The 9966-nt window shown below is 39.4% G+C and overlaps 1 pseudogene; it reads right to left on the reverse strand.

Annotated features, from left to right (window-relative positions):
• Positions 1-2680: 2680 nt before the first annotated feature.
• On the reverse strand, positions 2681-2800 carry LOC145401472 (5S ribosomal RNA; annotated as a pseudogene).
• Positions 2801-9966: the final 7166 nt, after the last annotated feature.

A 9966-nucleotide genomic window follows, 5' to 3' on the forward strand; every position in this document is an offset into this window, starting at 1 on the left:
TTCCATCCGCGATATACTTCCTCGCTCATTAGTCATAGAGCAAAAATAAATAAATAAATAAAGAAAAAATTAGACTTAGTCTCCCACGTCTTCCAGTCTTAGGCATGGAGACATCTGTTGTGAAAGAACAACATGGAAGCCTATCTAATTATAGACTGTGATATGCCAAAGTAAGGAGAGAGAGAGAGAGAGAGAGAGAGAGAGAGAGAGAGAGAGAGAGAGAGAGAATTAGAAAGAAAGATTGGAAGTGGAGATACAAAATGCTGGCAGATAAATGCAAGGTTTAAGTACAGGAGGAACTGAAGTGAATGAAGGATGCAAAATGTAACTGTTTAGTTAGGAAAGCCTAAGCAGTGTTTGGTGTCGAAGAAAAAATGTGCAGCTTTGTGAGGTTAAGAGATTTAAAGAATGGTGGAAGAAAAGAAGTGGCGAAATTTGAGAGAGGAAAGGGGGTTGAAGTGAAAGAAGAGACGAGAACATTACACTGAGATGAGGCATGAGATGAGACTAGTATAGAAGAAAAAGAAGGGGGTAAATGATGATCTTGGAAGAAAAACGAATGCAAATTGCCCTGAAAATAGGAGACTACTCTGGAAAGGGGAGCAAAATATTGACTTGGTAGAAAGAAATGTTAAAATGTGAGGGATGAAAGGGACAGAATGCTAACCAATGGAAGTGAAGTATGGAGCAGATAGATAGCATATGTTGAGAGGTAGATGAATGGGTGTGATAAGAGCAGTGTGCAGAAAAGCATTGCAGTGCCAGGGAATGTGACACTGCAGAATGTTGTGATGCGGCTGAAAAATGGGAAGGCAGCATTTGCTGAAAAGATGTTGACAGAGATTAAGTGCAGAGGAGAGGATTGAACGAATTTTTTGTTAGATATGTGAGACATTTTGATAAGCGAAACTGTACTATTGAAGTGGTAAAAGGCCGTCACTGTGTCCCTGTTTAAGCATACAAGTGACCAAGGTGAGTGCAAAAAATTTTGTGGTTTATGTTTCTTTGAGGGTTGTAGGAGAGGTATATGGATAAATTATCATAGAAAAATTTAGGAATTTATTAAAAGACCTAATGAATGAAAAACAGGATGGCATTAATGGTGGTATAAGATGTTTGTATCATATATTACCAATGAGGCACTCCAGTGTCATTAAGAGTTTTTATGATCCAGTGAAGCAAGTTGAAAGATAGGTGAACAACTAAGTGAATGTTTTAAGATCAGTGTTGGCGTGAGACGATGTTGTGTGGTATCCCCATGGTAGTTCAGTGTGAGCGTGTGTATAGATTGAAACCTGTACTTTACACGTGAAAAATCGTCCAATATATTATCATTATGCCGGAAATCGAACACGGAACTCTCAGGTGAGGGCCAGGTAGCAATCCCCTTCTTACATTGTCACAAACTTGTAACCAACGTCCTTTGCCTCCACTGTGAGCCTGATGAGGGTGAGATAACCCCCTGGCACTCGGGCAAGTAGATTCTTTTTAATCTATCCTAAGTATTTACGGCAAGTCAGAATGAAGAGAGAAACTGTACTTTACGCAGGAAACATCCAATGTATTACCATTCTAACTTGCTGTAAGTGCTTGGGAGAGATTAAAAAGCATCTACTTGCGTGGGTGCCAGTGGGTTATTTCACCCTCCCCAGGCCTACAGCGGGGGCAAAGGGACATTAGTTACAAGATTGTGACAATGTGAGATAACATTTACCTGGTAGTGGCAGAGTGGACTGCTGCCTGCCTGAGAGCCCTGGGTTCGATTCCCGGCCAAATGGTAACATATAGAGTATATACAGTATATATATATATATATATATATATATATATATATATATATATATATATATATATATATATATATATATATATATATAAATAGAGAGAGAGAGAGAGAGAGAGAGAGAGAGAGATGTATATATATATATATATATATATATATATATATATATATATATATATATACTGTATAGATAGATTGATAGATAGGTAGACAGATAGATAAATCTATCTATCTATCTATCTATCCATCTATCTATCTATCTATCTATCTATCTATCTATCTATCTATATATATACATATATATATAGATAGATAGATAGATAGATAGATGGATAGATAGATAGATAGATAGATTTATATATATATAGCATATGGGGTTATGAGAGAGAGGTAAAAGATGTGTAATGGAGAGAGGGATGGCGTTTGTAATGAAATATGAAAGCTAAGTATCTCAAAATCTGTCTTGCGTCTACTTGGCAATACCGTGGGCTGCAGAGCTAGCAAAAAAAAAAAAAAAAAAAAGCTTGGTCAGGTACATCCTTCATCAGTTGATTGGAGAACAACCAAAACATTCAGAATGGCTGACCATGCACTAAATGATAAAAAAATCATCGACGATCTATTAATAGATGTCGTGGATGCTTCTGCAGTCAGAAATGCAGCACTGAAAAAAGAAGAAGCAGAACGATCATGACCAGGAAGTACAACCATGGTCGAAAATTACTTGTAGGCTTTCATTCTTGTGTGCAGTGACTACATTCTTACGTCAGTTAACCTTCGTTTTTTCATTCATTGCCAGACGCCATGTATCCCAAACGGGGTGTCCAAGGGCTTAGAGTTAATTGTTTTACAGGGAGGGGCACTAATCCTCCACCAACCCCACTTGACACGTAGGGATGCCAACAGCATCTGGTGTTCCCAGGCGGTCACCCATCCAAGTACTATCTAGACCCAACGTTGCTTAACTTCGCTGATCGAACGGGAAGCGGTGTACTCAACGTGGTATGGCCTACTCGTATGTATTCAGTAATGATTAAGTACTCATCACAATGAATGGTGAAATTTTACATCCGCATAGGCGAGAGAAAGCCAATAATTGGCGCTTCTGAAATATGTGGTTAAAAAGAAAGCCTGTCCTTGTTTACAAACACAGGAGTGCTGCGACCACTCCACCTCTAACTTTTGCTCCCTTTGCTCGATACCAGGAAACCGTAGCACGCGCTGTAGTCTCATCGACTGGCAGAGCGCTGTGTGTCGCCCAGTGGCATCCGGCCAAGTAGACACAAGATTGACGTACAAGGATGATGCAGTGCTGTGGAAAAGAGCTTGGTAGATTTGTCAAGAGTTAACAGATATCTGTCAGAGTCGTGCCTTGCAAGTAAATGTAAAAAACAGCAAAGCGATGTCTGACAGAGTGATTGCAGTGTGATGTTGCAATGAATGGAAAAAGACTTGAACAGGTGACAGAGTTCAAGTACTTAGATGTAGTGATACAACAGAGTGGTAAATTTGCAACATGAATGGAGAGTGGCACATGGAAGGAAAATGGACGGTACAAAGATCTTAGTATGGCAGCTGCGGGTGACTTGCATGAAGAAGTTTTAGTGTCTAATCAAAATTTCTGGAATGAAACTATGGTCAGGACTGAAAATGAGAAGTCGAGAGTAACAACAGTGGGAATGGGGCTGTTGGGAAGTGTGTGTGTGTGTGTGTGTGTGTGTGTGTGTGTGTGTGTGTGTGTGTGTGTGTGTGATATGGGAATAATGTTATTCCTTATCACACACACACACACACACACACACACACACACACTTACTTCCTTAATGAAGTAAGGATATCTGTGAAGACCAGAGTCGAAAAGAGTGTGCCTAGATGGTATGTTCATGTGATGAGAATGGGAGTGAACGGAGTGGTGAATATGGTATATCAGAGCGAGTTGGAAGGTTGGAGGAGGCGTGGCAGGCCATGAAGAATGTGGATATATATGGCAAGTGATTGTGTGTGAGAGCATGAGGAGGGTGATGAGGGAAGGGACGTGACAGTGGATAGAGCTGATTGGAAGAACTTTGTTCTGAAGAGTGTGTTACAAGGGTTTGTCCCTGTGCTCAGTCCCGGTGAAGTGATAGCCGTCGGAGTGACTATAGCTGATAGGTGGTATGAAGCGGGTAAATTTGGATGTGAAACAGAGCCAGGAGTTCGGGGGCTTGAATAGCGAGAGAATGGGAATGTGACCCATTTAATTAGGCAAAATCTGGTTAGTTTCTCATTCTATCAAGTTTTGATAGTGGCTTTCAGGACCCTACCTCATCTCTTTCTAGGGAGCGAAAGCAGGCCTAGTCAAAATGGTGATAGTGACGATGATGATGATAATGATGATGACTCTTTTAATGCTCTGAGCTACTGTAGGAATGTTAATAGAGAGTGATCAGTCATCTTTCCTTGAGCAGTATTTTGTCAGTGATAAACCCCAATCTCCTCAAAGATGTATACCGTACCGGAGTTGCATGGTTATTACTCAGCTAAGTAAATCGCTTCCAAAATTGAAAAAAAAAAAAAAAAAAATGCTTGTCATCTGGTGCACAAGTACTTTGAAGGGAACTCTATGCGTCATTAATATTTGCCCATCTCATGTAAATAAAGGATTTTACCTAGAAAAATTAATCACATTAATCACAGCTTTAATGTCGACTTTTTTTTTTGTTTTATAACTTGCCAAGTAAAAATTTTCTCCACGTCCGATGTTAACACTTTTTTGCGGAATGATGGTCGTATCCAAATTTACACACACACACACACACACACACACACACACACACACACACAACTGGACGGGGTGAGGCGATGTCAGGGAAGCGTCAGGAATCAATACTGGTTGCCGCACACTTCCGTAAACACCGCGGACGACCCCACACGCCTTAACAGAAAACTATACCACACCACAATGAACAGACACAGACACCACGCCACACCCAGCTCCATTAACCTTGCCACGCCGCGCGGAGCCCCACACACCACGAACACCGCACTGCTGCAAAACACACTAACCAAACCACACCGTACCTACCAATCAAAACCCGCCAAACCACACAACACTACACCCATCACACCATTACGAGCCCAACACACCACATATCATTCCACAACAAAGCACACCACACCTCACCAACACCAGACCTCCCCCCCCCACACACACACACATCACACCACACCACATCACCACCACAAGCCTCACAAACACATCACACCACACCATGACAAGCCCCACAGACACATTGCACCACAATATTTCCAACCTCCACCACACAAGCGCATCACATCATACCACACAACGTCACACCACCACTAGCCTCCACACTCATCACACGAAACCACACAAAACAGTACTTACGCTAATAAGAATACTAATTAAGCTTCATTATTATCTTCCCATGACACACTGGATTCAACCCCCTGGTATCATATTTAACGGCTCAGTAATTTTACATTTTTACTCGGTTCTTCATTTCTAACACTACCACACGGTCTATTCACCTGGTAATGTAGTGGGTAGACAGCCAGATTCAGAGTGACACCCATGCAAAGGTTCGATAACCATTTGCTGTTTGGAGAGTTTCGATCATGCAATGTCACAGAGAGAAGTGCGCTGTTTATAATTAGGCTATACTTTTAATGTACTGGATTGCTGTAGCCTATCCTCAATCGTGTACACCTTGAAGGGGATATTATGGAACTGGCATTTACCACTCACCACCAGTAGTTTTCTGTCTTTATGGCATTCCGTTATTCTCACTTTTGATTCTCTTCATTTTCCTCTTCGAGTGTAAGTTCTGATTCTTGTGTTTCCCTCTCACTCTGATTGTCTTTATTTGTGCTTCAAACTGCAGGGTCTGTTCGTTTACGTACGATATCTTTAGTACGATACACTCTCTCTCTCTCTCTCTCTCTCTCTCATTCCTATACAAATTGGCTATCTTTACTGTCCACGTGCTGATGCAAGTTAATCTGAGGAAGAGAGAGAGAGAGAGAGAGAGAGAGAGAGAGATGGTGGGGGGAGATATCTGAATCAAAATGAAGTCTGTCATCGATAATTGCAGCATTGAGGTGAGGAGAGTCGGTGATCAAGTGTTTAGCAAGGCTGACTGCTGATCGCACGGGACCATGATAGATCACAGGCCGGGACAGCTAACAGCATGATGATATAACACTGTACTGAGCATCCATAAAACCCTCCGATATTGTATAAGAACATCAGTGTTAATACCATCACGCGAGTCTTGTATGAGAGAACTCTGACTCGTAATCAGTATTGACGGTGGGTATTATTGCAAAAATGGTGATAAACTATTGTGTTAAAATGTGGGAAGACTGCTAGTCCTACGGGAACTGACTGTCAGTTCTATCTTCAGAATCGGGTATAGTATTTGATATATTTGACAGGAAGGCATCTAATGAAATTTATATTGATCCCTATTCTTCTTGTTCAAAGGTAAAGGTTTCTGCTTTTGCGTGTAGGACCTGTTATATAAGAAATTTTGTTTTTGTCTTAGACCTATATGATGGTGCTGATCCAGGTGGAAATTTCCCAGTGTTTCAAAGAAAATCATACTCTAGCCCCAAAGTAACATGTGATCCTTCGTAATCCAGTTATGTTGGATCTTTTCCATCCCGCTGAAGGCTGGAACTGTTATGAGTTGAATATTCCTCTGCCGCCTCGTGTCACAGGGAGTATCGTTCTGTCTTGTTTGCAAGATATATGAACGACCAGCATTTAAGTGTTTGCTTTGATATGTTGGAAACTTTGACTTTCTTCCTGATCTCCAATCTGGAATTCATAAACGCCGTGGTACAGTCGACAGAAAATGTTCGTCCTTATCGGCCTGCGTGCTAAGAGCCTTTTGATCTGATAACAATGTATTAAATAGAGTCGCCTGATATAGCTTAAATGGTCTACATTTTAAATAAGTGATCAGAGATAGTTTAAGATTTCAGTATATTAAAATATATGCAGCAAGTGGATCGATAATGGGACTGAGAACTGCATGATATTAACGCTAGATGTTTCTTGAAGAGGGACTCGGATGCACAGGATTGTTTCTATATATGGTGCTGTGACGGGCTTCCACCATCTGCCCGTGTCCACTCTTCTTAGCAAGATAGACGAATCTACACACACACTATAGATGGTGAGAGAATGTATCATATGAAATATTATAGATTTTTTTTAGTACTGAAGATGAGATTATGAGACATCGATTACTCAGTCAGGCAATACAGAAACATAAACATCTAGAAAGCACTCAGACAGCGCATACCTCCGCCAATGCCATAGGAGGATCCGAATCCCGATCCGCCCCCAAATTTTATAAATTCTTTCTTGGCCCATGGCTCAACCTTTCACAATATTTCATTTAAATTCATTGAGAACTTTTGGAGGTATCGTGTGGACAAACAAACAAACATAGGTGAATACATAACAACTTCGTTGGCGGAGGTAATGACTGATTGTTTCGCTGCTATACATACTTTTTTAACACTTCCCCTTCTGCCTTCTCTCTACTCTTGCGTCGCATTTTCTCACTCACACTTTGCTATTATCTACTCGCACACTTTATCGTTGATGTTGAAGACAGTGTGTTTATAAGCAGAGTGCAGAAAGAAATCAGATTAAAAGCGTTCAGTGAGCTTAGTTTTACCTCAGTTTTTATGTCTGATTATTCATAAGAAAAACTGCCAGTGATGTAAACTAGTAGTCGTTATTGCGGTGAAGAGACGATACAGTACGTTGGTTCTAATCCCAACTTCTATCGACCTCTTATCCGCAGTGGCGTATATGGGGAGGGCACTCGGCCATCCCCCCCCCCCCACGTTGTCCCAGTAGGCATACATATCTGCAGATCTAAATACGTATAAAAAGCGAGTTTTAGTTTTAGTTTTTAAATGTTTCATATAAAAATGAACATTGCAACTTCCAAGAATGAAGGAATCAACAGTTGTCTATTCTTATCTAGCATTTTTTTTTGTTTTTAACACACTGGGTATTGTAGAATTCCCTACCGGTAAATAAATATTTTTCAAACAGCTCATTTTTGTTTTAGCCAAGATACATAAGCTTCTTTATATTGTTTTGCCATTAGACATCAAATTAGTGCAATATATCCCTCCTGAGGCCTCAAAATGCCCCTAAAAATGCTTGATTTTCACAAAATTTCCTGGGAGGCTTACAGCGCCCCTCAGAGCCCCTAGCTGTAGAGGCTCGATTCGCTCCCCCCACCCCTCGTAAAAAAATCCTGGATTCACCCCTGTGCCCTCCCCCCCTTTCCATGGACCTATATACGCCACTGCCTCACCCTTCTCTCGCCCTCTCCCTCCCTTTTTGTCTCCATCATATTATCTCGTTCCTCGTGCTCTCCCCACCCCTCCCACAGTCGATTTTCCTTCCTTCACCCGACACTCCCCACCATGCTCTCAGTTTCTTTCCATTCCTCCCAAATTTGTTTATCTTTGTCTACAGTGAATGGGTAATATTGACGTGAGTGTAACTATCAGTAATGATATTTATAAGTCATTATTGTGGTGAAATTTTAAACAAAATACTCGGAACATACACCCGTCAACACTTTTGCATCCAAGTAGTCATTATGCTTATAGAACATAATTGTTCCTATCAGGGTCTTTCATCCTCTTACCCGCCTCCAACTTTGACTCCTGCCCCCCTCTCCCTCCTCGTTATTTCCCTGACTTTTCCCTATATCAATCATCCTTATGCAAAAAATTTCTTACTTTACAACAAGCTTACCTGAAAAGCGGCTTCTAACATCTCCACTTCCGCAGTTTTCTCTCTTCTCTTCTCTTATTACCTCCGCCAAGGAGGTTACGTTTTTGTTGGCGCTGGTTTGTTTGTCTGTTTGCCTGTTTGTCTGTTAGCACGATTACTCAAAAAGTTATGAACGGATTTTGATGAAATTTTTTGGAGGGGTAGGGTATGGCCCAGGGAACAATGCATTAGATTTTGGTGGTGATCCGGTTCATTATCCGGATCCAGGATTTTTTAAAAGGATTGTTTACCATTGCATGATAGTGGCAATTTCACCATTTTTGCCTCTAACTCGGTAAATAATGCCTACATTGCATGCATTTCAGCCTTGGCGGAGGTTTGCAATCTCGGATGGCTCTTGTGCTACTGGTTATAGTTTTTATTATTATTATTATTATTATTATTATTATTACTATTAATATTATTAATATTATTATTATCATTATTATTATTATTATTCGCGGGTTGCCTTCCTTGCTGGAGCCATCGTGACAACAGTCTTTGACCTTATCCAGGAAGATAAATAACTTAAAACTGATAATGATAATAATAATTATACTAATAATAATAATAATAATTATTATTATTAAAATTATAATAATCATTATAAAAATATGATTATAAATATTGATAATAACAACAACAACAACAACAAACAACAACAGCTACTACTACTGCCACTACTACTATTACAACTACTACTATTACTACAACAGCAACAACATCAACAACAACAACAACAGCTACTACTACTTCAACTACAACTACTACTACTACTACTGCTACTACTACTACTATTATTATAATACAGTAATTATTATTATTTTTTATTATTATTACTATTATTATCATTATTTTATTTATTATTATTATTATTATTATTATTATTTTTATTATCATCATCATCATCATCATCTTCACTATCATTATTATTATTATTATTATTATTATTATTATTATTATTATAATTATAATAATAATAATAATTATTATTATTATTATTATTATTATTTATTACTATTATTATGTAGATAACTAAATGATAACACAATACCATGAATGATCTGGCGGACACGGCTAATGTTTCTGGTGTATAGCCAGCAAGTACAAAATTACCAGACTGAAGGTAATATTTTTTCACAGACTCATTAGTAATCTGGCTTACACCCTGTAACAGAAAAGACGATTCCTGGGAATATAATAGGTTTTCCTTCACCTGAAGCAAGTCAGCCACTCCCACTATTTAAATACTATGTCATGGTTACATAAAATTCAATGAAGGTAAGTTATGGAGCAGAATGAATCTTTTTGCTCACTGTTCAAACGATCCTTCAGTCTGACTTCACTTGGCCATCAACAGAACTTAGCC

The sequence above is a fragment of the Coenobita brevimanus genome, chromosome 55 (assembly GCF_032717465.1).
Source record: "Coenobita brevimanus isolate Jiangsu-jjx chromosome 55, ASM3271746v2, whole genome shotgun sequence".
In the NCBI taxonomy this organism is placed as follows: Eukaryota; Metazoa; Arthropoda; class Malacostraca; order Decapoda; family Coenobitidae; genus Coenobita; species Coenobita brevimanus.